This window comes from Neofelis nebulosa, chromosome 3 (assembly GCF_028018385.1).
Source record: "Neofelis nebulosa isolate mNeoNeb1 chromosome 3, mNeoNeb1.pri, whole genome shotgun sequence".
Taxonomy (NCBI): Eukaryota; Metazoa; Chordata; class Mammalia; order Carnivora; family Felidae; genus Neofelis; species Neofelis nebulosa.
Window position 1 is genome coordinate 203214885 of NC_080784.1, and position 26114 is coordinate 203240998.

The 26114-nt window shown below is 57.6% G+C and overlaps 1 long non-coding RNA gene across 1 annotated transcript in view; it reads left to right on the plus strand.

Moving 5' to 3' along the window:
* Positions 1–26114, plus strand: part of LOC131507880 (uncharacterized) — a 39930-nt gene that overhangs the window by 7483 nt on the left and 6333 nt on the right. Inside the window, exon 3 of the long non-coding RNA XR_009259771.1 lies at positions 58–112. This is a non-coding gene — a long non-coding RNA (uncharacterized LOC131507880). The remainder of the gene's footprint in view (positions 1–57; positions 113–26114) is intronic.

Consider the following 26114-nt stretch of genomic DNA (forward strand, 5'->3'; position numbering starts at 1 on the left):
CTCCTTTGAGCTACGTGACATCTCTCCTGGTTGGCACTGTTACTGTCCCATTTACAGGCGAGGACACCGAGGCCCAGAGCAGTTCAGCGATTTGCCAGACATCACCTACCCAGTAAGTGGCAGAGCTGGGGTCTCAACCCAGTGTCAGAGGGAGAGAGCCATCAGGTGACCTGCCCCCTGCGGCCGACACGCCTGAGCCCGGCTTCTCCCGGACTGGCCTTTCCCTACTGGTGCCCAGGTCTGCCTGCTGGGCCGGACTTTCTCTCCCGCACCTGGAGCCCACCCCGTCCCTGCGGGTCTCCCACCTGCAAGCCCCCGACCCTCCTATTCCTGCCTGTGCTGTGCCCCGAGCACCCGCCTCCCGAGGGAGACCCTTCTGGCAACCCCCTCTGCCACTGGCAACGCAGCCCTGGCCCAGGAGGAGAGCGGGAGCCTGTGCCTGCACTCCCGTCACCCCTGTCACAGGGCAGGTTCCGCAGCACAAAGACGGAGGCTCCCCCAGGCCAGGCACGTGCCTTGCTCCCCTGCAAGGAGGGATCGCTGCTCCCATTTTGCAGGAGGGTCAGCCATGTCATGCCCCAGGGTCCCTCCAGTCTCTAGCCCGGCCCCTCTGCCGCGTGGGCCCCCGGGTCCTCCAGGGTCGGCTCTCCGGCTCCGATGTCACTCCCTGTGGGAGCCCCCCTGTGGTCCTCCTCACTGACCGGCTGAGCTGGCTCGTGGCCTCTCAGAGCCTGAGGTGGGTCCCCCTCGTCCCGTCACCTGGCTGTGGTCTGCGGTGCCCCTCGTGAACCCGTCTGTGTCATAGCACTCACGTGGGGAGGGTGATGGGTGACGAGCCACCCCCTGGGACCCTTTCCCCGACGACCTTCCCTTCCATCAGAGACTCTGCACACGCACACTGTGACATTGGTGTTTCACCGTGGGGCGGGGGCACAGTCCATATGCCGTCTGTGTCCCCACAGGGGGATCCTGGCGGACAGGGGTCAGAGATTTAGTGAATAGAAACACAGGACTTCCAGTTCAATTCAGATTTCAGGTAAACAGGGAATTGTGGGATTTCGGTATGAGTATGTCCCGTGCACTATTGGGATATACCCATGCCAAAAAAATTAACTTGTTGCCTACCCGAAACTCAGATTTAAGCAGACGTCCCGTTTTTTATTTGGCAGCCCTATGCTGGACTCACGGCAAGGCCCCTTCACCAGCCCTCTTTTATGGCCTCCAGGGAGTAGGGGTGAGCCCCGGACGATGAGTCTGGGAGCAGGGAATGGTGTTCTCAGTCCTGCCCTCTTTCCTTTTGAAAGGTAGTGTGTGGGGTTGGGACTGAGCGCCAGACAGCCTGTGTCCAAATCCTGGCCGGGCCGCTGCCGTGACCCTGGGCAACTTCGCCTCTCTACCTCGGTTTACTTACCTGTGAAATGGGTGTCGTATTGCTGAGGGGATTCAGTGGATCGTCTGTATGGGACTTAGGATGCTGCCCGGCACACGGCAACTGCCATTCAGGCTCTTTAGGGTCTGTCCACGGGCACGGAGAGCGAGATGGCTCCCTGGACCACACCCAGCCGGCGGGGTGGGTGTGGGGGGCCTGTGACTCCCCTGGGACTCTGGGACTCTGTGAGTGAGTCTAACCCCGAGGGGAGTGTGAGCAAGCCCCCTCCTCCCTCTCAGCCCGATCCTGACGAGGGCCACGTTTTCAGCGAGGAGCGGCTCGACCCTGCGTCCAAGCTCTCTTTGGGTCAGGGAGAAGGGGCTGTCTGCTGACCCAAGGCCCGCGTCATGTCAGGGCCTCTGTGGGGGCAGGGACTGTGTTCTCTGCCACCGCGTCCCCTACCAGGCACACGGGGGACCCTGAGAACAAATGTGCACCGACAGGGACCCCACGATGGTTAATGTCCATTAACCTAGCTGGGCCGCGACGCCCGGAGACTTGGTCAGGCACCAGTCTAGATGTCGTTGTGACGATATTTAAGAAATGAATTAACATCTAAAGCAGCAGACTTTCGGTAAAGCAGACGATTCCTTCATAAGGGTGGTGGGCCTCACCCAATCCATCGAAGGCTTTGGCAAAAAAAGACAGAGGTCCCTGGAGGAAGGGGGAGTTCTGCCATCAGGTGGCCTTGGGACTCAAGCGGCCACATCCACCCTCCTCTGGGTCTCCCATCCACCCTTCTTCACTTTGGACTTGTCAGCCCCCACCATCCCGTGAGCCAACTCCTAGAATCAATCCTTTTCTCTCCATGCACACACCCATGCTCACAGCCTACTGGTTCTCTTTCTCTGGAGAACCCTGACCCCTACAGACCTTTTTGAGGGTCGGGTCACAGGACCACCTGTCGCCTCCATCAGGACCTGCGTCCTGTACCCCCTCCCACCTCCCCGGACACCACGGGCCTGACTTGCCCCCCAGGAAAGTGCACGGCCAGCGCTCGTGCTGATCGAACGTCCCGAGTGGGGGCCGCTCGTCTCTGCGTCTTGGGGGTGACTCCCCGCGAGCTGGCAGGAAAGCCCCTCTTGGTGTTGGAAAGTTCCTTTCCTTTCAAACTGCGTGCTCACTGGTTAGCTTTTCTCCTGGCTTCAGCCCAGAGGTCAGCCCCAAACGGAGCTTCTGGGCCCTCGTGTTCCTCTGTGCTCGTGCCTCAGTTCTGACCCTTTCACCCCCCTCTCCCCCAGCTATCCAGATGCAGGTTTTTACATCTTTCCTCGTGAGTCAAAGCCCCTGGCTGTTGATCACGTCTGTCTCTCAGAGAGGCCCTTCCATCTCTCTTGTGGGTGGCAACCCTCCCCCTTTCCTGCCCCAGACGGAGACTGAATATGTCCATTTGTGTGCGGGGAGGCGAGAGCCAGCCGCCACGGGCTCGGCGGGGCCGCCTGGGATTTGGTGCAGGCGTGGCCCCCCACGTCCCTGGCCGGTGGCGACCTCATGTGTCAGCCTGAGCGCTCTGCCAGGCCGAGGCTGTGCCTCCCGACGCCCTGGATGACGAAGGGGGGTTGCCAATGCTTCTGCCCCCCCTGGGCCTCACCGCACCCGGCTTGGCGGGGGCCTGTTCCTGCTGTTTCTGTCTCTCACGTGGCTCGTGTCTCTGCAGCATCTCCCCCTGTGCCTGCCGGGCCCGGGCATCCACTGTCTCATGCCTGATCACGGGCCTCTCATATCCCAGGGTGTCCTTCACACTTAAGTGGAAGTGACGCCACTCTCAGGAAATCTGACTCTGTCACGTCTGTTCAAAACCCTGTTGCACTCAGAAGGGCCACGTCCCGTCTTGACTCTGAAGGACTGTCTTTGTCACTCACCTGCACGCCCCTGCTCCCGTCGGATCAGCCCCCGTGGTCTGGAGGGTGCCGCCCTTCTCTCTTGCCTCCGGGCCTTTGCACACGATGCTCCTTTTCCTGGTTCACCTTCCTACTAGGACGGTGATTGCTGGGCTTTCCTGCCCTCTTTCCCCGGCCAGGAGCCGTGCCTTCCAAGCACTTTATAGTCCTCTCCTTTGACTCTCACACACCCCACGGGATTGATGTGACTTTGGGCCCCATTATACAGGTGAGGAAACCGAGGCTCAGAGGGTTAAGTGAGTTGTTGTGGGTCTCAGCTGAAGAGCTGAGGTTTCAAACCGGGTCTGCCCGGATCTGATTCTTGACCAGTGCATTTCGGGAGCTCCCCTGAAGCCAGGGCCCGGGCAGGGCTCTTCCCGCGCTGCCCTCTGTGATGGGCCCAGCTACACCTTGTGTCCTCGTCCGTTTACTTCTCTTGCTTGCTGATCTGTGAGCCGATCTGTGAATGGCTTCAGCCACAGAGCCTGGCATGTCGTCGGCACTCAGGAAGCATTTGTTCGGAGAGCGAGAGGAGTTTCGGCCGAGCTGATGGATGGCTTTGCATGAGGTCAGCGGTGCTGGGCCCATCAGCACCGCTGAGGGCAAGGTTACTGAACGAGTGAGGGACCCGTGGGCGTGTAGGACGGCATTAGGGTCAGCAACGCAAGAATGTGGGTTCAGTAAGTAAAGTCCACTGTGGGAGTTCCTGGCTGGGTGCTCTCCAGGCAGTGACCCAGGATCTGGGCTCTGGACGAAGGATGGAGGGGGTGGGGAGGGTGGACCCTGCTGGGGCGTTCTTTGGCCAGGCGGGTGATGTGTCCCCAGAACCCAGGCGCCCAGCCCTGCCCTGTTGCCTCTTTGTCCAGAGAGGGTAGAGGTGTGGTTATCGACGGGCATGAGCCTTTTCTACCGCGAGAATGTTCTGGGCCGATGGCCACACGCTCTGTCATAGGATGCCCATTTCTGTCCCCACCCTGCTGAGCGAATTGAGATGTTCAGTGTTAGGAGATGAATTGTGTCCCCCCCTAAAATTTGTACGTGGGGGTCCTTACCCCCAGGACCTCAGACGTGATGTGTTTGGAGACGGGGTCTTTACAGAGGTGACTGAGGTGAAATGAGGTCACTAGGGGGGACCCTGATCCGATCTGACTGGTGTCCTTATGAGAGATCAGGACACAGACACGCACAGAGGGATGGCCACACGAGGACATGGCAAGAAGACGCCAGCCACGTGTAAGAAGAGAGGCTTCGGGGGGGGCGGAACCAACTTGGCCGACATCTCAATCGTGGATGTTCCGCCCCCGGGACCGCGAGGGTTGTTCACGCCCCAGTCTGCGGAACTTTGTTAGGGTGGCCTGAGCAAAACCCACACGGTCGGTCTGTGAGGAAAGAGCTGTGACCCCACCGGCCACCCCCTTCCCCGTGAGCCAGAGCCGGCCCCCGGGTTTGGGAGAAGCAAAAGGGCTCTGTCCCTTGAAAGGTAAAGACGCTGTCCACATAGGTAGGCGCACTGATTTGCGCTGACCACGTGTGTCCCCACCGGCTTGGCGGCCCGGTGCACAGAGTGGCTCCGAGAGGTTGAACAACCCACCCAGGGCACACAGCGTGTGAGCAAAGCCCAGACACAAGGCCGTGGACATGCTCCGCAGGGGATGCGGGCCTGGGGTCGGGCTCTGAACCTCTGAACCTGCCCCCTTTTCGGCACCCAGCTCTCACACGCGTTCCGGCCTTGGGGAGCCAGGCCCACAGAGGCAGTTGTGGGCATTACCATTGCCCGCCATCGTGGGAACCCCACACGGTGGGGCAGTAGACACGGTGTGGTCCTGTTGCAAAGGCTCATGCGTGCTGCTGCCCTCCGAGGCATTCTGGACCTTTCTGGAGCCAGTCAGGGTTTCTGGCTGTGGTGTGGAGGGCAGCTTGTCCGGGTGGGAGAAGAGCCTTGGAACAGGGCCAGCGTCTGTCAGGGGAGAGGCAAGGTCAGCATGCGGGGCCTTGGTGTCTGTGCCCAGGGACCTCTGTGCACCACGGTCCCTGTGCCATACAGCACGCGTGGCCTGGCCCTCCACACCCACTGGGACCCCCGGCCCCTGCCGGCCCCACCGCGTCTCACGGCACCCGCTCTGCCCTGCCCGGGACTGCCGTGTAAGCCAGTCAGTTCTAGTGAATTCGCTGTAGGACGCAGCCTGTCATCGGTTCTTTGGCAGCCTTGAGCTTGCTCGGGCAGGCACTTTCGGGGGTCCTGGGGTCATCTCTGGGCTGGTGGAAACCATGTGAGCGTTCAAATCTTACTGTGCCAGGGTTGAGGGCCTAGTCTGGTCGGGCAGACCAGCTGGGTTAGCGTTTGGGATGCCCTGGAGGTGAGGCCCGGTTTGGGGGGCGGGGGTACGGAGAGGCTTCTGCTGGCCGCGGGGCCCCTCAGTACGCGTCCCCAGGGCCTGCTGCGCACTCGACCGGACGCAAAAGTTGAAATCCCAAGAGGCCTCGGGACTGGCTAAACACAGAGGAGAAGGGCCATCTGCTCTGGGCCGAATGTGCCCCCAGCTGCTGTGTCAAAGCCCCGGGTGTGGCTGTATTTGGAGATGGGGCCTTTACGAAGGTGGTAAAGTTTAGAAAGGTCATGGGGGGGCCCTGATGCATGGGGTGGGCGCCCTGATGAGAAGAGAGACAGAGCTCGCTGGCTGTCCACCGAGTGAGCACAGAGCCCGAAGGCAGCCGTCCCACCTGCAGCAGCGCCCCCCCCCCCCCCAGAAACGGGCGCCCCGCCACCCTGATCTCAGCCCCCAGCCCCCAGAGCTGTGAGAAGTAGGAGTCTGTTGTTTAAGCGGGGGCCCTTGTTGCCGCGGGCTGGGCTGACCCAAGACAGACCAAAGGGCGGAGTGACGGGGAAGGAGGCACCAGAGTGGAGAAGGCTGGAGCCAGCTGCGTTTCCTCCACGCAGAACAGCGTTTTTGCCAAGTTACGGTGTGTGTCTCCTGACGCAGCTTCGCGCTCAGTGGGAACTGAAGGCGTCGGGGTGGGTGTCCTGGTGCCGGCCTGGAACCGCCGGTCCCCGGGTTCTGGCTGTGCCTGCACGAGCTGCTTGGAGCCCAGCCCTGGGGCGCTGACGGTCACCGAATGGCCCCTCCAGCAGCAGGTGGCTGGACGGTCCGGCCTTGGCCGTGAGGTGCTGGGGCTCCCCCAGGGCGGCTGCAGCAGGGTTTGCGGACGGATGAGGTGGGCTCATCTCCCGGGAATCTGAGACAGACCCGCGGGTCCCCTCGCTGCTGCTCGGCAGGCACGGTGGCCCCACCCACCGCCTGGAGAGACAGGTTCCTTTGAGCCGTGTGTCCCTGTGTCTGTCCTCTGTCCTGCCGGAGGCGGCAGAGTTTGGGGAAAGCAAGCCCAGGGGATGCCGAATGCTGCTGTGATTTCTTCTGGGTCGATGGCCCAGTGCGGAGGAGGCCAGCGGGCTCTCTTCCACACCCGGTGGTCAGAAATTTATCCACCTGTGACTCAAGAAGCCGGAAGTCTGAGCTCCAGGGCTTGACAGAGTCGTTCATTCTGGAAGCTCTGAGGGAGGATCTGTTCCAGGCCCCTCGCCCGGCTGCCAGCAGTTTCTAGTAGTTTCCTCGGCACTCCTGGGCTTGTGACCACGTCAGTCCAGTCTCTGCGTCCATCACGGAGTGGCCTTCTCTGTGTGTCTGTGTCTCAGAACCCCCCTTCTTGTATAGGGTTCCCAGGCGTTGGATTCGGGGTCTTAAACTCAGGATGGTATCATCTCGAGTTCCCTAACCCTGCAAAGACCCCATTTCTTTTTTTTTTTTTTTTTTTTTAATTTTTTTTTTCAACGTTTTTTATTTATTTTTGGGACAGAGAGAGACAGAGCATGAACGGGGGAGGGGCAGAGAGAGAGGGAGACACAGAATCCGAAACAGGCTCCAGGCTCCGAGCCATCAGCCCAGAGCCTGACGCGGGGCTCAAACTCACGGACCGCGAGATCGTGACCTGGCTGAAGTCGGACGCTTAACCGACTGTGCCACCCAGGCGCCCCAAGACCCCATTTCTAAGAAGGTCACGATCACGGGTTGCAGGGGTCGGGCTGTGGGCCTGTCACCTTGGGGCCACTGTGTGACCCACTCCAGAGGGGCACGGCGGGAAGGGCACTAAGGAAGGCCCCATGTACGGGGGTGGGGGACCCACAGGGCAGGTGAGGCACAGGGCGGGGAGCCACTACCGCCTGCAGGGGTGGAGGGCGGGACCTGAGCGGGTGGTGGCCGAGGCTCCAGAAGAGGGGAGTGGGGCGCAGTGACCCCCATCTGCAGCAGGTTGGGAGGTGGCAGACGAACCCCCGCTCAGCTTTCCTGCCTCCTGTCTCCCCCTGGCTGAGCCCACCTGGAAGCCGAGGACGGGGAGGTGGGATGGGATCCTCGGATGAGGTCCAGCCTCTGCACGGGACGGGGCACAAAGGAGGGTCGGGGGGCAACTGGGGACCAACCAGCCAGCCGGGGCTCAGAGGGAAGACGGAGAGGCACACAGTGGCCTACCTGTTGGATGACTTCCCCTCCCCTCCCCCCCCTTCCTCTCTCCTTTCCCCTCCCCTCCCCTCCCCTTTCTCCTCCTCTCCTCCTTCCCATCCCTTCTTCCTTCTCCCTCCCCTCTCTCCTCCCCCTCCTCTCCTCTTCCTTTTCTCCCCACCCTCCACCTCTCCCCCCTCTTTTCCTCTCCTCCTCTTTCCCCTCCCCATCTCCTTTTTCCACTCCCCTCCCCTCCCCTATTTTCCTCCTCCCCTCCGCTCCCCCTTCTCCCTACCCCCCTTCCCTCCCTCTTTCAATACCCACATCTGAGCACGAATATAACCAGCTGAGTTGACGCCATTACCCATCACGGGGGCCCCTGACCTGTGTGACGGGACAAGTGACCGGTGACAACCCAGATAGTAAGGGCCGTGGGCTGAGGTGGCTGCAGGTTCCACGCCCACCACAGTGCTGTGTGTGCTGAGTTCTGAGGGGTGAGGCCGGGGCTGCTAGGCGAGGAGGGGCAGGAGGTAGGATTGGGATGTGTTCCAGATCCGGGGGAACCGCTCCGCCAAGGCCAGAAGCGGGAAACCAAAGAGCCTGTCACTTCAGCTTCAACAGGGGTGATTGGCCCCAGCGCCCTCACCCTCACGGTACCTGCACCCTCGGAGGTGGATGGCCCGCGGGCTCACATGGGCCCCAGGCCTTTCTGAGGCTGGACCGCAGGAGTGGTGGCAGTGAGTTGGGGGTGGCGGGGGGTGGGGGGGGGGCGGGTAACTGCAGGAACGGGTTCTGGACGGGAAGCTGGAAATGATGTCCCAGAACCGCATCTGCCCCCGAGCCTGGGGCCTGGCTGGCCACGGCCGGGTCAGGTTCACACCGAGGAGATGAGACCCCCACCGTCCGTGGTTTTCACTAAGTTGCGTGTTTTTAAAGCTTTGTCCCTATTATTCCGTATATTGCAGAAATAAGCAAAGGCCCCTCAAGCGAGAAAGGCAAAGCTGTCTCCCCAGCACTGGCTGGAGCGGGGGGTCGGCCCCCTCACTTGCGTTTGCCAGAGCCCCAGGGGCGGGCAGAGCAGTTGGGGGGCTTCCCAGAGGAGGAAAGGGGGCTCAGGTGGGCCTGATGGGAAGCTGGGGCTGCTGGGGAGGCTGGGAGGCCAGGGAGGCCAGGGAGGCCGGAGAGGGGAGGCCAAGGAGGCTGGGGAGGGGAGGCTGGGGAAGTTGGGAGGCTGGGGAGGCCGGAGAGGGGAGGCCAGGGAGGCTGGGGTTGCTCAGGAGGCTGGGGAGGCCCACTGGAAGGGGGTGTCCATGCGGCTGGTCAGGGGAGCGGGTGTGGCTTTCTCGGGTTGGTCCTGAGTCTGAAGCAGGACACAAATTAGGGAAGCTGTCCGTTATCGACCAAGTCCTGGCCGAAGGTCACAGGGGTCATTGTTTGGGTTCCTGGACTGTGATTAGAGACAGCAATCTGACTTCCTGCAGATCTGACTTACAGCAACCTGGGCGTGTCACTGTGGGTAAGGGGCCAGTTCCCTGGACGGGTCATTGTAGGTGAGGGGCCAGTTCCCTGGGCGGGTCATTGTAGGTAAGGGGTCAGCTCCCTGGGCATGTCACTGTGGGTAAGGGTGCAGGTCATTGTGGGTAAGGGGCTGGCTCCTTGGATGGGTCACTGTGGGTCAGGGGTCAGCTCCCTGGGCAGGTTGCTGTGGGCTGCAGGTCAGAGTTCTGTTTTTATATGTGGTCTGGCCACTGTCTGGTCTCTCAGCATCTACTCTGCTGCTTCTCACTGCTCCCTGCTTCCTGGTCTAACCCACCACGGACCCCAGGGAGGCCCAGGTTGCCTCCAACTCCCACGACCCAAACGGTGCCGAAGGGAACAGGTGCACACTGTCTCCTCCTGGTCCAGTGTGAGAATTTCCTTGACCCCCTACTACCAGGGTGGGGGGGGGGGGCTTGCCCGTCACAGAGCAGCCCCTGTGGCTGCCTGGCACCACTCAGAGGTTCCAGTGGCTTCCGCGGGGAGTCCTCCTGGGTGTTCCTCTCGCCACAGCACAGCCACCGTGCAGGGTGTGCCCCCCATTGTCCCGGAGTCAGAGTCCAGGCCCCAGGACCTCGAACACCGTAGGAATTCCAGAGAGCGTCTGCAACTGGGCAGACCTATGGAGACCCCGGGCCTCTCCCGACGTAAGGAGCCCTCACCCAGCAGGTGTTGATTCGGCCCTGCTGTCAGCTTTATACCCTGGTCTGTTACAGCCTTATCACACACACTCAGTCTGGCTGTGTCTGTGCATCGAGGGTGGCCCTCGTGCTCATTTTAGCTGGCATAGTGGGGCGGAGGCGTTCCTTTGCCAAAGGTGGTGAGTGTTCTGTGGCCAAGAGGACAGACACTGTGCAGGGTGGCTGGGCTCGAGCCACCTTGCAGGTCTTCCTGAGACAGCCGTCCACCGGGCGGGGGCACCTCGAGTGGTGGCCGGGAGCCATGGGGTGTGGCAGAGGGAACAGCACCGTGTAGCAGATGGAAGAGAGGAGCCTGGGTGGTTAAGGAGGGAGGCGGAGGCGGACTGGGCCACCGGGAAGCGGGGAAGGAGGAGACCAGAGAGCACAGGGAGGCACCGTCGTGTGATGGGTACAGAGGCCTTAGCTGGGGCCTTCCCGCACCTTGCTTCATCCTGGGCTCCTCCCCAGAGGTGGAGGGATTCCCTGCACCCTCTTTGGGACCGTCCCTCTTTGGTCCTTAGTATGGAAGCTCCGGGCTGGGGAGTCTTGGGCCTCCCCCTTCCCATCCCGCCTGGAGCAGTGACCCAGGAAGGCAGAGCTACTCCGCACACCTAGACTTCTCCTAGGCCGGCTGCTCCAGTAGGACGCCCGCATGGCTCTCCCTGCGCCCCTGCCAGCGCCAGAGATCTGTGACAGGGCTGGTGCCTGCTTCCCACCCGCTGGCTCCTGTGTCCTCTCGGCTGGCCCAGAACCACGGTGGCGCAGTGGGGTGCTTCTCGCTGGCACCCCGGCACCCAGCAGCCTCCCAGAAGGCGCTCCGAGTCTTGACCCAGAGGCGGTGGGAGGTCGTCAAAGGATCCTCCCCCACCCCACGGCCCTGTGTGTTTATTCTGAAACACTTAAAACCTATAGAAAGATGGAACAAATTTAAAAACGTAAGTGTCTGTCCTTTTCGCTAGAATCTAGGGATTGTTAGCGTTCAGCCACGGCTGTGCACTCTCTCTCCCTCTTTGCCTCAGATGTACGCGTGCACCCCTGCCCCCCAACATGGGACATGTGTACCCAGAGCACATGTAGAATACATATCCCGTGCACACCGTCCCGCACACCTTTTTGCTGGCTGAGACATTGAGACTAAGTTGCAGCCATGCGCCCTCACTCCACACCACCTCAGCCCCATTTCCTAGGGACAACAGTGTTTTCCTGCGTAACCGCAACTTCATTGTATTTGTTACCCTTCTCCAGAGGAACAGAACCAACAAGGTGGGTATATGTTACGTATATTTAATACGTAAATACGTGTTGTGCACATAACATGTGTAACATAAACCATATGTTAAATACAACGTGTAATACATACAGTATGTTTTCTACGTATGATTTATGTCGAATTTGTATGTATTACGTATTGTAAGTCATTGGCTTACGTGATTGTGAAAGCCGACAAGTCCGGAATCTGCAGTGTGGGCCACCATGCCGGGGACCCAGAAGAGTTGATGGTGTGGGTGAGGTCTGAAGGCTGTCTGCTGGAGAATTCCCCCTTGCTCAGACAGGCCAGTCTTTTTGTTCTGTCCAGGCCTTTAACTGACTGGACATGGCCCACCCATGTTACGAAGGGCAGTCTACTTTACCCAGAGGTCACCAATTTAAGTGTTTTTTAAAAAAAATGACAAAGAAAAGAAATTTTAATGTTTATTTTTGAGAGAGAGAGAGAGAGCGAGTGAACGAGCATGTGAACAGGGGAGGGGCAGAGAGAAAGGGAGACACAGAATCCAAAGTAGACTCTAGGCTCTGAGCCATCAGTACAGAGCCTGATGCGGGGCTTGAATTCACGAACCGTGAGATCCTGACCTGAGCTGAAATTGGAGGCTTCACTGACTGAGCCACCAAGGCGCTCTTAAGGGTTCATTTTATCCAAAAACACCCTCCAAATTGACACATCAGATTAACCGTCACAACAGCGATCACCTGAAAAAATTGAACATTGATACGATATTATTATCTAAAATAAATGTGCATCCAGATATCCCCATTCCTGTTGACAAAGCCAGGATCCAATCAAGGGTCACATACTGCACTTAGCTGCCATGGCCTCTAGTCCCCTGTAACCTAGAGTAGCTCCCAGCCCCCCTTTTGAAAAACTTTCATGACGTTGGCACTTTAGAAGAATTCCACTTACCTTGCAGAGTGTCTTTTTGGATTCGCCGGTGGTTTCCTCCTCAGTGGATCCAGTTAGACATTTGCTGCGTCTTTCTCCGCACGTGGTGTAAGGAAGGGCATGAAGCCGTTTGTCCCTGTGGGTGAGGCTACGCTTGGTTGCCTGGTGAAGGAGGTCTCTGCCAGGGTTCTCGGTGCATGGATACGTCTCCCTGACACCCCCAGGAATTCAGTAACTGGTCCCCAGTCAGTGGGGTGGGGCTCCGAGGCTCCGTTGGCCACGCCGTGGTTTGGGGGTGCATCCGTGGGATGGGGGGTACAGTGAAATGCTGGTTTTCTAGTGAGATTATCCTGCCTGCCGTTAATACTGACCCTTGTTCTTGGGGCTTGCCCTCCCCACCGCATGTGTATGGATTCCTGTCCCCCCCAGCGTGTGGTATCCGTCCTTGTCCCTGTTCTTTTTAAACATTAAAAAAATTTTTTTTAATTAACGTTTATTTATTTTTGAGAGACAGGCAGAGCATGAGCGGGAGAGAGACAGAGAGAGGGAGACATAGAATCCGAAGCAGGCTCCAGGCTCTGAGCGGTCAGCAGAGAGCCTGACGCGGGGCTCAAACCCATGAACTGTGAGATCATGACCTGAGCCGAAGTCAGAAGCTTAACTGACTAAGCCACTCAGGCGCCCCAGTCCCTGTTCTTTAAAAAAAAAAAATTTTTTTAAATGTTTATTTATTTTTGGGACAGAGAGAGACAGAGCATGAACGAGGGAGGGGCAGAGAGAGAGAGGGAGACACAGAATCGGAAGCAGGCTCCAGGCTCTGAGCCATCAGCCCAGAGCCCGACGCGGGGCTCGAACCCACGACTCGTGAGATCGTGACCTGGGCCGAAGTCGGAAGCTTAACTGACTGAGCCCCTCAGGTGCCCCAGTCTCTGTTCTTTTTAGTGACGAAACGACCCCAGCTTGGCCAGTGGGAGCCTCTCCTCACCATTTTTTTGTTTTTAATCTTTAAATTTTTTGTTATTTTTTTAAATGTTTATTTATTTTTGAGAGAGAGAGAGAAGATCCGGAGCCAGCTCTTCCCCCCTAGCAGCTTCGTTCCTTTTAGAGGGCGGTGGTTTGAAACCAGGTCTTGGTATTAGGTGAGCTCGTTCCTCAAAAGGTGTTAAGCTACAGTGATTGACCTCTCATTGGCCGATTCCCTCTTTCTCGCGGCAAAGTGCCAGAACGAGAGCGCACGCACTTAGCCATTCCCGGCAGCTATTTCTGTCAGGCTCGGGCCCCAATCCTCCTCTCCCCGGGGATTCTTTCTAAAAGCAGGTCCCCCTCGTCCTGGCAGCCGTGTGGCTGGATTAACGCCGTCTGTCTTTCATTTGGCTCCCCATCTGCTCCTTCCGGAAGTGAGTAGAGATGGTCCTTGGTTAGGCTACAGCCACGCCGGGGCTCCTGGATTGGGTGCGGAGGCTTCCGGGACTCCCAGGCCACCCAAGGCGGCCCCACCTTGTCTCTGTCCCGGGGCAGGTGTCCTCCTTACTTGGGGACGGAGGGGGCTTGTGTGAGCAGCTCTCTGGAAACTTGTGGAAGAAACAGTTCTGTCTCAGAGGTGGATGGAGTTGGTCTTGTTTCCAAGTTCTAGGACCCACTTCTGACTCACCTGGACCAGCGAAAGCATTTTAAAAGGCGAAGAACCCAAGCAGGGAGGGCAGGATCTGAAGCGAGGCAGCCTGGCTTCCGCACTCTCCGGGCCACCGCACTCAGGCCTCACTGTGCGTGCTCTGGGCACAGAGTAGGGCCACCCGGGCGCTCCCGGAGTCGATAATCTTAAAGGTCAGGGGACCTACGGGAGTCTGCTCTCGACATTGGCACTCAGAGAACCTGACCCCCAGCCCTCGGGAGGATCCGACTTGGGGCCTGACCCCTGCCCACTGTCTGTCCGTCACAGAGAGAGCATGATGAGCCTCTGTTCCCCAGGCTGTGGAACTAAGCTTCCCACCAGCACCACGGGGAAATGCAATAGTGATGATGATGCTTGTAGGCTTTAGAGAAGTAACGAGGCCATCGGGGGATCCTGGGCAAGATCTTGGGGCAGGGAAGGGGGCAGAGAGAGGCTTGGGCACCAGAACGCAGCCCTTGGGGCCACGGTTGTCTCGGAGCGTGCTTTCTGAGATGCCGAGCAGTGCCTTGACGGGTTCATATGGCCAGGGGACAAGAACCGGGGTCCAAGGCTCCGGTCAGCGGAACCATGGCCCCAAGGGTATCGGGTGCTAATCCTGTGTTATATCCTTCCTCGCATGGGGATTTGGCAGATACGATTAAGGATCTTAAGATGGGAAGATTATCCTGGATTATCCAGTTGGCCCTAAATGTAAGCACAGAGGGAGTGGAGGGACATTTGACACAGAAGATGAAGGCCGTGTGACCGCTGACGTATGATGCCGGGCTCCCGGATTTGGAGACGGAAGGAGCCGCAAGCCAAGGAACGCGGCCGCTTCTAGAAGCTGGAAAAGGCCGGGAAACGGGTTCTCCCCTAGCGCCTCTAGAGGAGAGCAGCCCTGCTGGGATTTTATCCCAGTAAAACCAGCTTCAGACTTCCGGCCTCTAGGACCGTCTGAAAATAAATCTGTGTTTTTGTCAGCCACCAAGTTGGTAGTGAGTCATGACAGCGGCCACAGGGAACGAATCCAGGGACGCACCCAGGGAACCTGTCCTGCCTTGAGTTAGGACTGCAGCGGCTGCACCTTGTTAGCGAGGGTGAACCAGAAGCAGACGGACCCTCGTGGATACTGTGCTTAAGCTTCACGTGACCTTGACCTCTGAAATTGCAGTGACACCGTCGGGGCGACTCGTGCCCCAGAGACGCGGCAGACAGGAATGGGAGTCCTCCCTGGACAGGGGTCGCGTCATCCCAAACTTCCGTTTCACAAATCCGGGGTTTGTACATGAGAACAGATCACTGGGCACGTAGGGAGACAAGGCTCTACGGGAACAACGGGCTATAGAAACAGACCCGCGGGAGGTCCGGACGGTGGTCAGCACACGAGAACTGTGAAGCGGCCGTTTCCTGTGTCCAGAGAGATTAGAAGACAGGATGGAGGGATTCCACGGAGAACTGGGAAGTATAAAAAGCAGCCGAGCGGAAGCTCGGGGCCTCGGAAGCACAAGAGGCGGAGGTTTGTCGGCAGGTTCGACGCGGCGGAAGGGAGAACCGGTGACTGGGGAGAAGGGTCAAAGTTAAGAAGCCCAGAACCAAGTGCAGGGTCAAAGGACAGAGAGCCCCCGGAAGGGAGTAACGAACGTAGAAGGTGAGGTACAGTCTGACATCTTTTGTACGTGAGATTGGAGTTCTGGAACATGAGGAAGGAAAATGGGCCAGAAGCAATGTTGAAGAGGTTGGGGCTGGGATCTGGGGTGACTCCTGGGATCTGGGGTGATGGCTGGGATCTGGGGTGACAGCTGAGATCTGGGGTGACAGGGATCTGAGGTGTTGGGTTCATCGTAACACAGTCCCACAGCCTGCAGCGTAAAGAACAGAAATCTACTTTATCGTGGTCCTGGAAGCCAAAGGTGTGGGTGGGTGGTTTCTCCCAAGGCCTCCCTCTTTGGCTCACGGAGGTGGGCTTCTCGCCATGTTCTCACGTGGCCGTCCCCTGCCCACACACATCCCTGGTGTCTCTCTGTGCGTCCATTTTTTCCTCTCAGAAGGACATCGGATTGGATTAGGGCTCAGCCAGAAGCCTTAATTTAATCAGTTTTTTATTTACTTTTTAACTTGTATTTATTTATTAAAAAGTGTTTTCATAATGTTTATTTTTGAGAAAGAGAGAGACAAAAAGTGGAGCGGGGGAGGGGCAGAGAGAGAGGGAGACACAGAATCCGAAGCAGGCTCCAGGCTCCGAGCCGTCAGCCCAGAGCCCCGCCCGACGCGGGGCTCGAACTCACGCGAGATCACGCGAGATCGTGACGTGAGCCACAGTCGGCAGCTTAACCGACTGCGCCACCCAGGCGCCCCTTAAGGTTTTTTTTTTTTTTAATGTTTATTTATTTTTGAGGCAGAGAGAGACAGAGCATGAACGGGGGAGGGGCAGAGAGAGAGGGAGACACAGAATCCGAAGCAGGCTCCGGGCTCTGAGCCGTCGGCCCAGAGCCCGACGTGGGGCTCGAACTCACAAACTGTGAGATCATGACTTGAGCTGAAGTCGGACCCTTAACTGACTAAGCCACCCCAGTGTCCCTAATCACCTTTTTTTTTAAAAACAATTTTTAAATATTTAAATTTATTTTTGAGAGACAGAGACACAGTGTGAACGGGGAAGGGCAGAGAGAGAGGGAGACACAGAATCTGAAGCAGACTCCAGGCTCCGAGCTGTCAGCATAGAGCCCGACTCGGGGCTCTAACTCACAGACTGCAAGGTCATGACCTGAACTGAAGTCGGACCCTTAGCCGACTGAGCCAGCCAGGCGCCCCCCTAATCACCTTTTTAAAGACACTACCTCCAAATAGTCACATCCAGAAGTCCCGAGAGTAGGAGCTTCGACATAGGCATTTTTGGGGGGATGGCGTTGGGGGAAGGGACACAGTTCAGGCCACAGCAAAGACAGGAAGCCATCGATTCAGGAATCTGGGTGAACCCAAGCGGGGCAGATAAAGCGAACCCACGTCTCTCCACCCTGCGGCGAAACTGCCACATCCGAAACATACGGGGAAGTCTTCAAAGCAACCCGGAGTAACGCTCGGTTGGCCTTCAAGGGAACAGCCACTAGGACGTCAGCTGGCTTCTCAACAGAAACTACAGAAGCCAGGAGATAGCGAACAACATCTCACCCAGCGGGAAGAAGGACATGCCAGCATGGACTTCTACACCAAGGATGTCCTTTCAGTTTCAACCAGAGTCCCCGTAGCAGCCTGGGTCCTGGCGGGAGAAAATGCAGTGGGTCAAACAGGAAGTTTAAAGTGAAGGACCACTGGGGCGCCCGGGTGGCTCAGTCCGTTGAGCGTCCGACGTCAGCTCAGGTCACGGTCTCACAGTTCGTGAGTTCGAGCCCCGCGTCGGGCTCTGGGCTGATGGCTCGGAGCCCGGAGCCTGTTTCCGATTCTGTGTCTCCCTCTCTCTCTGCCCCTCCCCCGTTCATGCTCTGTCTCTCTCTGCCTCAAAAATAAATAAACATTTGGGGCGCCTGGGTGGCGCAGTCGGTTAAGCGTCCGACTTCAACCAGGTCACGATCTCGCGGTCCGTGAGTTCGAGCCCCGTGTCAGGCTCTGGGTTGATGGCTCAGAGCCTGGAGCCTGTTTCCGATTCTGTGTCTCCCTCTCTCTCTGCCCCTTCCCCGTTCGTGCTCTGTCTCTCTCTGTCCCAAAAATAAATAAAAAACGTTGAAAAAAAAAATTAAAAAAAAAAAAAATAAATAAATAAACATTTAAAAAAAAAAAACTTAAGGGGCGCCTGGGTGGCGCAGTCGGTTAAGCTGCCGACTGCGGCTCACGTCACGATCTCGCGTGATCTTGCGTGAGTTCGAGCCCCGCGTCGGGCGGGGCTCTGGGCTGACGGCTCGGAGCCCGGAGCCTGTTTCCGATTCTGTGTCTCCCTCTCTCTCTCCCCCTCCCCTCCCCTGCTCATGCTCTGCTTCTCTCTGTCTCTCAGAAATAAATAAATGTTCAAAAAAAAAAAGTGAAGGACCTTTGAACTCTGGTTTGTGACTGTAATGTCCAAGGACTCTATATGGTACTCTAGGCACCATATAGAGAGAGAAAAGGACGAAAGAACTCGGAGGGGGCCTCCCTAGGCAGGGTTCAGAGCGTACTGGAGAAGGTGTGGTTCAGCCCGCCAGACGGCGGAGAAGCTCGCTGGGTTTCCCAGACGGGAGCCAGTCTGGAGTCCTTGGGCAGGCGGCCACCCGCCGGAGTACAGTCAGTGGTCAGCAGCAGGCAGGGCGGCTGTCCAGAGAGGGCGGGGGTCTGGGGTGCAAGAGAGCCGTGCTGGGGGGGGCCTGGAGAGGGACGGTGGCCCGGTGGGAACCCCCTGTAGAAAGCAGAGCAGTGGTTTCCAGAGAGAACGGGATGGGGAGGAGGGAGAGGCACGTAGATAGGGTCAGAGCTTAGCAGATTTTATACCTTAAATAAACATTTTTGTTGTGCGTCAATTACATTGCAATCACGCTGTTGAGGAAAAGCGCGCTGTTTAGGGATGCAGCTTACTGGTGGCTTTATAAAGGAGAGGAAGGACCTGTTTCACACACAAGTCAGGACAGTGTGTGACCTCTGGTAGGGGTTGTGCTGGGAGGGGCGCTTCCGCAGGCCTTGGGAGCGCCCTGTTTTTTGACCTGGATTGTAGTTTCGTCGGTATTTACTTCGTGATCAATTTTTGAACTTCAGAGCAGGGAAAAAGTAGGACCCGGTGTTGCAGAAGAGATGTCTGTGCTCAGTTTCCCTCCCAGCTGCTCCCCGAGTGCGGGCCTGGGGGCCGTGGGGGGACCCCTGTTGGCTCTGCACCCCTCCCGCCCCCCCACCGCAGGACAGACGCCAGAGTGTGAGCTGAGAACGGAAGGGGGACAGCGTGGACGGGCCTGTCCCACACGGAAGTGCGGGTGCACTCTGGCCAGGGTCTCGGGGCCACAGAGGGTCACTGCCAGCCTTAGTCTGCAGTGGAGGGTCATGGGTGAGCCCCCCAAATGGGCAGGGGTGTCTGAGGTCGGTGGTGAGGGTGGCCCTGGCAAGGGTGTTGCCCACTCATGTGGGACATTTAGTGGCTGGGGATGACGGGAAGGAAGGTGACCCCAGTGTCACTGAACTTCTCTGTTTCAGGTCCCTTGTATTTATTTATTTTAATGTTTATTACTTTTTTTTCCTTTTCCCTTTTTAAAAATTATTTGTTTTTGTCTTGTTTTGTTTTTAATTTACATCCAAGTTAGCATATCGTGCAACAATGATTTCAGGAGTAGATTCCTTAGTGTCCCTTCCCGATTTAGCCCAGCTCCCCCCCCCCCACAACCCCTCTGGTAACCCTCTGTTTGTTCTCCATATTTAAGAGTCTCTTATGTGTTGTCCCCCTCCCTGTTTTTATATTATTTTTGTTTCCCTTCCCTTATGTTCATCTGTTTTGTCTCTTAAAGTCCTCATGAGTGAAGTCATATGATATTTGCCTTTCTCTGACTAATTTCGTTTAGCAGTGTTTATTACTTTTGAGAGAGAGAGACAGAATGTGTACATAAGGGTGGGGGGGAGGCAGAGAGAAGGGGGGACAGAGGCTGTCAGCACGGAGCTCAACGCGGGACTCGAACTCACGAACCTCGAGATCGTGACCTGAGCCGAAGTCAGACGCTCAACTGAGCCCCCCAGGCGCCCTAGGTCCCCCATCTTTAAATGGGCATAACAGACATTACAGCATAGGACGCCTGTTGGACGCCTGTGCTCATGGCTTATTACCGATGCTTCTGGCTTTCATCTCAACAGTGTCCCTGTTTGGTCTGGACAGTGAAGGTCGGTCATCCCAGTCACAGGGACGTTGGGACGATCCTATGTCAAGTGCCTCACTCACCACCCTGCACAGGTTCGTGCTCAACTAACTCGGGCTCTGGACCAGCTGCCTCCGGGTCCGTCCCCGAGAGCGACCAGATATCCTAGTCCAATCCTTTCTTTTCGAAAATAATGACCCGACTTTGAGGTCTCTATTGAGAGCAATGAGGGTGATGAATGACCTTTCTTGGGTACCCGCAAGTTAAGAACACCTGTCCATTCAACCACCCACCCGTCCAACCACATCCATCCATTATGACATCACGCAGCCATCTATCTGTCCACGTATACATCTGTCCCACAAATACCCATCCATTGTAGTGTCTCTCCTTCCACCCACCCGCCCACCCACTCAGCCGTCCATCTCTCCACTTGTCTGAACATCCATGCACCTGTTTGGCTAACATTCCCCCGGCTCAGTCTCCGGGGGTGGCCTTGCCTGTTATTTCGTTGGGAAGTAAGAACAGAAGAGCTCCCCCTCATTCTTTGGCTGCCACCTGTGCGCACTCACCAGCGTCTGTCCTCGTCACCCCTCCTTTCCTGTTGTTATGAGGATGAACTCTCTCTTCTCTCTGCGCTGGTGCCCGCCCTCCCTTCTGGATCCTTCCGCTAGCACAGGAGCACAGGTGGTTTATTCCTGCCATCCTCACAGAAAACTCTCCTGGCCCCAGCCTGCAACACCAGCCCCTTTCGAGGCCTGTGCTCTGCTCCTCCCCTCTGGCCACCACCCTACCCTGCAGTCAGGTGCTCCCCCCGCTGCCCCCCGGGGAAACTGGTGCCTCGGGTTCAGCCATGGCCTCCGCGCTAAGTACCGAGTACCACGGTCAGTCCTGATCCGCACCTTGCTCCGTGAATGTGCTGCCTTTGACTTTGTCCTTTGAAAGAGTGTTCTCTTGTTTCCCCGCCCACCCGCGTTCCCGCCTGCCCCCTGCCTTGCTGACCGCCCTGGGTCTCTCCTCCTCCTCTCCCAACTCGAGGACTCTCATGTGCCCCGGAAGCAGTTCCCGGACTCTCCCCTTATTACTCGGTGCATGTGGCCTTGAGATCTCATCCAGTGCTTTCTATGAGCACGGGTGCCCCCCTGGCAGTCCCTGTCCCGGATCGCCCCCCCTTGGCCCCAGCCTCACGTGTCCCACTGCTTGTGCGGCCCCCCACTGGCCTGCGTGATGGGCACTCGAACTCTGCGCGTATGAGCGTGAATGTCTGCCCCTCCCCCTCCTCCTCCCTCCTCCCAACTTACTTGATGGCTGGTTCTCCTCTCTTAGCTTACCTGCTCCTGCCACACTGGCCTCCTCCCAGTTCTGAGAAACCACCAGACACACTCCTGCCTCAGGGCCTTTGCTGTTTCCTCCGCCTAGAATGCTCCTTCCCCAAATATCCACATGGCTTCTTCCCTTACCTCTTTGGGGTTTTTGTCAAGTGCCCTTGCTTAGTGAGGCTAGTGCCTCATGGAGCGTTTAAGAGGGCACCTTGCTTGAGCTCTGGTCCTCTGGGGCCGCGTTGCAGGGGTCCGCGGGTGCGAGCATGGGGGTGGGTGGCATGTGTCCGCTCGGCTCTCCCCTCCTGCTTCTCACCGGTCAAGGCCCACGCCCGGGGAGCTGACTCACTCACAGGTCCGGCTCTCCCCGCCCAGCCCCTTGCTGGCCATTCGGGTGGCAGAGCCCAGGTTGCAGTGTGTGATGTGTTCTCCACATCTGAAAGCGCAGGGCCCGGGCACAGGCGGGGCGAGCGGGGAGGCAGGGGCAGGAGACGGGCCAGGACGCTGGAGCTGTGGGCACACCCTCACCCCTGCCCTGGCCCCGCCTTGCTCTCTGCTGCTCCCTTGGGACGAGGAGTCTGACACACTCTGGAGCTTTATTTATTTCTGTGTTTAGTGTCCCCCTCCCTCCACTTGACGGTAAGCTCAAGAGGGCGGGACTTACCGCGCTGTCTCTCACCGCTGTTCCTGTCGGTGAGGCCGGCGCCCGCTCCGTCCCGGGCCCCAGCAAATACTCGTTGAATGAAGGAAGAAAAGACAATTCTGTTTCATCGACCCAAAGAAGAGTCTCTCTGAGTGGTAGTTTTAATGCCATAGGATTACATTTCCTTCCCTGAGTCTTACACTGTCTCTTGATTCTGTGCAGTGGATGATGCTTATTTAACCACATCGTGAGAACCTACCTCTAGACGAGGCGCACAAGGCTTCACCGGGTCCAGGCGACACAGGATGTGAATGTTTAAAGCGAGCCATTGTAAAATAAACAAATGCACGTGTGTCGGGGAGGGCAGGTGTCTGGAAGGATCAACGCCCTGTTCGTGATGCTGGTCTGGACGGGGGGTGCGGGGGGAGCCCTTATGTGTTTCCTTTATGTATCTCTTTATCTGCCTCTGGACTGTCAGGGTCCTTTTTTTTTTTTTTTTTTTTTAACAAGCATGCATTCCTTCTAGATTCAATTTTTAAAAATTTAAAAATTTTAAAAAATTAAAAAAAAAAGTCCAGTTGAGGATCTGGAAAAATGACCCTCAGTCCTGAGTCCAGGTGAGGCCCCTGGGGTCAGAGGCTGTGAGGAGCCCTGGGCAGAGTGGCCAGGCCCTGGGCGTCTCTGGAGACGTCCTCCCCGTGGGCATGCCCGGGGAACTGGGGCCAGAGCTCCGTTTCCTTCTGGAAGGGGCATCTCAGAGGCCAGCTTATTTTCAGTTCTGCATGGCTCATGGCTGGCGGCCTCCCCACTCTGTCTGTTGTGCCTGCTGTTCACACCAGGCCGGACCCTTGAACTTAGACCATCAGGACGCTGCTCGACGTAGAGCAGGTGTGACCTCGGACCAGTCACTTCACTCATTCGTTTGTTCACTGGTTCATTATTGCCTGCAGGCCTCCTTTGCACTGAGCCTCCTGTGTGATGAATAGGACAGAGCTGTGGGCCTCAGGGAGCTCACAGGCTAGTGGGGGGGACAGACACACACCTGGGTCACGCCAAGAGCTGTTCACTCCATGCTCGTCTCCTGTAGGTGGGCAGTGTGTAGGCTCTGCTCTGGGTGGGGAGAGGGGGCAGAGTCCCACAAGTGGGCTTCCTGGAGGAGACGGCGCCTGAGCTGATTCAGGCATAGCCAGACAGGTGGGGGAGGCGGGGAGTGGGGCCAGAGGATTGGAGGTGTTTCAGAGGCAGAGGCCAGGCAGTGGCCATCCTGGTGGGACGAGGGGGGTGAGGGTAAAGAGACACATGGAAAGAGGGCTCAGGGCGGGGCTCAAATATGGAACCCCACCCCCTCTGGGGGAGCTAGGGCTGAGGCGGGGCCTCCAACCTTGGTCTTGCCCCTTGACTGCCTTGATGAGGTGGGTCAGACACCTTTACCCGTTGGAACAACCGGCCCCGGTCACGGGTCATAACCGGCTGTGCCGTGGATGGTGCCTCGTAAACCTCACCAGACCCCGCCAGGCAGCATCGTGTGTCCTCGGGGCCTCGGACTGCACAGCATGCTGCCCTTGGGGAATCTAGGGCTCGGTGGGGGAGGGGGGGTCGCATGAGTGGGGTGGCAGGAGGGAGGGAGCCTGGCGCTGGACCCCCCGGATGGCGGCTTTCTCCAAGTTGTGTCAAATCCTTGGATTTTAAACGTCAGGCCTACGTATTAGAACCAATTAAGAAGTTTTTATTTTTTTAAATTTTAAATTTTTAGGTATCTTTTTTTGAGAGAGAGTGCATGTGTACACAGAGAGAGAGAGAGAGAGAGAGAGAGAGAGAGACTGTGAAACAGGCTTCATGCTCAGCGTGAAGCACGGTGTGCGACTTGAGCAAAAACCAAGAGTTGGATGTTCCAACTGATTGAGCCAGAAGTTTTTAAAAATATTTAAAACATGCAGAAAAATTCAGAAAGTGACTAAAAAGCACCCGCGTACCCACCATTGACACTGGTTACGATTGTAGGTTTCTTTCTTTCCAAAAACAAACGGGAGACTTGATGTTGCTGATGCAGAACGGGCACTGCCCATCCCCCTCCCCCCGCCCCACAAGTAACTGCTGTCCCCATGTTTTTAAAAAAAAATTTTTTTTTAATGTTTATTTATTTTTGAGAGACAGATCATGAGTGGGACAGGGACAGAGACAGGGGGAGACACAGAATCCCAAGCAGGCTCCAGGCTCCGAGCTGTCAGCACAGAGCCCGACGCGGGGCTCGAACCCACAAACCGCGAGATCACGACCTGAGCCGAAGTCCGACTCTTAACCGACTGAGCCACCCAGGTGCCCCATTGCCGTCCCCATGTTGAAGGCTGTCCTTCCCACGAGGCTCTGTACGTACGCTACACTGTCCCGCGTCTGCACAGACGGCTGCGTAGTTTATTCCTCTAGCAACTTGCTCAGCTCGCTACACGGGCTGCTGTTTGACACTTGCCCCTGTCGGTGCGTGAGGACCCAGCTCGCTCATCCAGTTCATCCGGCTGGACTGAGCCGCGCGGAGGGGCCGGTGGGTGGATTTCATTTTCACCTTGATCCTCGCTGTGTTAGTTTCCTGTCGCTGCAGAACAGATCCCCACACACGGAGCGGCTTGAAACACCACCCACGTGTTCTCTCACGGCCCATTTGTTATTTATTACCCTGCGGGCTGGGATCTGCGCAGGGGGTAGCTGGGTGCACTGCTCAGGGTCCCAGCGACCTCTCTCCGGAGTGACCCTCGAGTGACCACACCCCTAGACCTCTTACTCGGTGAGGACAGTACCTTTTCTTTACGGTGTGAGTCATTTTGAGTTGAGATGTATTTGTTGTCAAAGGCAGCCATAACTCACAAAGCTTCTGAAGCTCAGAGAGGTGGCAGACGGTCCCACGTAGCCGGCTGGTGGTGGCCCACATTTGCGCCCCGACCTAAAGCTGTCGCACGTACCTGCCGAGCAGGGGGCGGAGCGTTGGTTCCCGGGGGATGCCATAACGGCACGCACACACTCGGGAGGTATTCTCTCGCGGTTCTGGGCCCCGAAGCTCAGAATCCAGGTGTGGACAGCGCTGGTTCCTTCGGGGGCCCTGAGGGAGAACCCGTCCCGGGCCTCACCCGTGTCCCCGGCGCTCCTTGGGGAAGCATCACCCCCGTCTCTGCCTCCGTCTGCACCTGCCGTTCTCCCTGCCTGCATCTAACTGTCCCCTTTCTGTAAGGACACCAGTCGTGCTGGGTTGCTGCCCCCCTGCTGCAGGGTGACCTCAGTTTATTGATTACTCCTGCCACGGCTGTCTCCAAATCAGGTCGTGTCCTGAGGTCCTGGGGTTAGGACTTCAACCTACAATTTTTGAGGGGGCGCAAGTGAACCATCACGGACAGTTGCTATTGTGATTAACCTCACTGTTTCGTTGAATTTCGTCTCCATCGCACCGACCCCTTATGCAAACTGGAAACTGGGATGTCCTCCTTGGTTCTGTGGCCAGAGCAGGGAGATGAGAGACGGAGGGCAAGGCGGGGCCCCAGCGCTGGTCCTGCTGTTAACTGCGCCTGGGGCCACTTGGCCTGACCCTCACTTCTCTCAACAGGTGTAAGGGGAGCCAGGCCCCGCCTCCTGTCCCCTGGGGCGGCCCCGAGTGTCCTCTCACTGTGAATGGGCTCAGGGACCCCAACCGTGCTGGCCGTGGGTCACTCATTCTGGGTTGGAAGCTGCCAGAACTTTGGTCACCGAGAGGGGGAGGCCCACAGGGACAGGGACAGACGTGGGGCGCCAAGGGCTCCAGCCGAAGACGCGTCTCGGGAGGATTCTGTTGCGGATTGACTTTGGGCACATCTCACGGCTCTGGACGGCTCTGAAATGGCCGCACGACCAAAGACCAGGAGGGCGGGGGACAAAGCCCGTGTTCCCCCCAGGAACAGACTTTCCGAGATTTCTCTGGCGAGAGAGAGGAGCGCCTCGAAACAAAGGTTTCCAGGAGGGGGAAGAGCGGTCCACTTGCTAAGTGGACCAGAAATAATGCACGTAAGTGCTGCTCTATTAACATGCTTGCTGTCGCTGTCTGACCAGGCTTTCTTGGGGGCCTCATCTATAAGTCATGAAACACAAAACACATTTAAATTGCCCCGAGGTTCTAACACAGCCGAGACAGCTTGTCGGAGTCAGAACACGGGTTCCCTAACGTCCGGGAGCTAATAGAGTGAGGGATGCGGGCCGGGGAGAATTAAGTGATCTCTTGCCTGTGCTGAGCCGGCCTGTGCAGCGCTGCCCCGCGCCTTTGCCCTCAACGAGGCCGTGAGATTGGAAAGCGTCTCTCCGAGTGTGTGACCTTGGGTATGTCACCTCGTCCCCGGTTCCCAGTGAAGCTTCTCCCCTGTGAGGTGCGGCAGCCGGACAGCATCTGTCGGGGGGTCAGGGGATGATGGTCAGTGAAGTCGACGAGGGCCTGGCGCAGGGATGGCATCCAGAAACGTCCGGCCCTCCCGGGGACGCTGGAAGCCATGCTCTTGAGAACCGGAGTGCGAGTTCTTC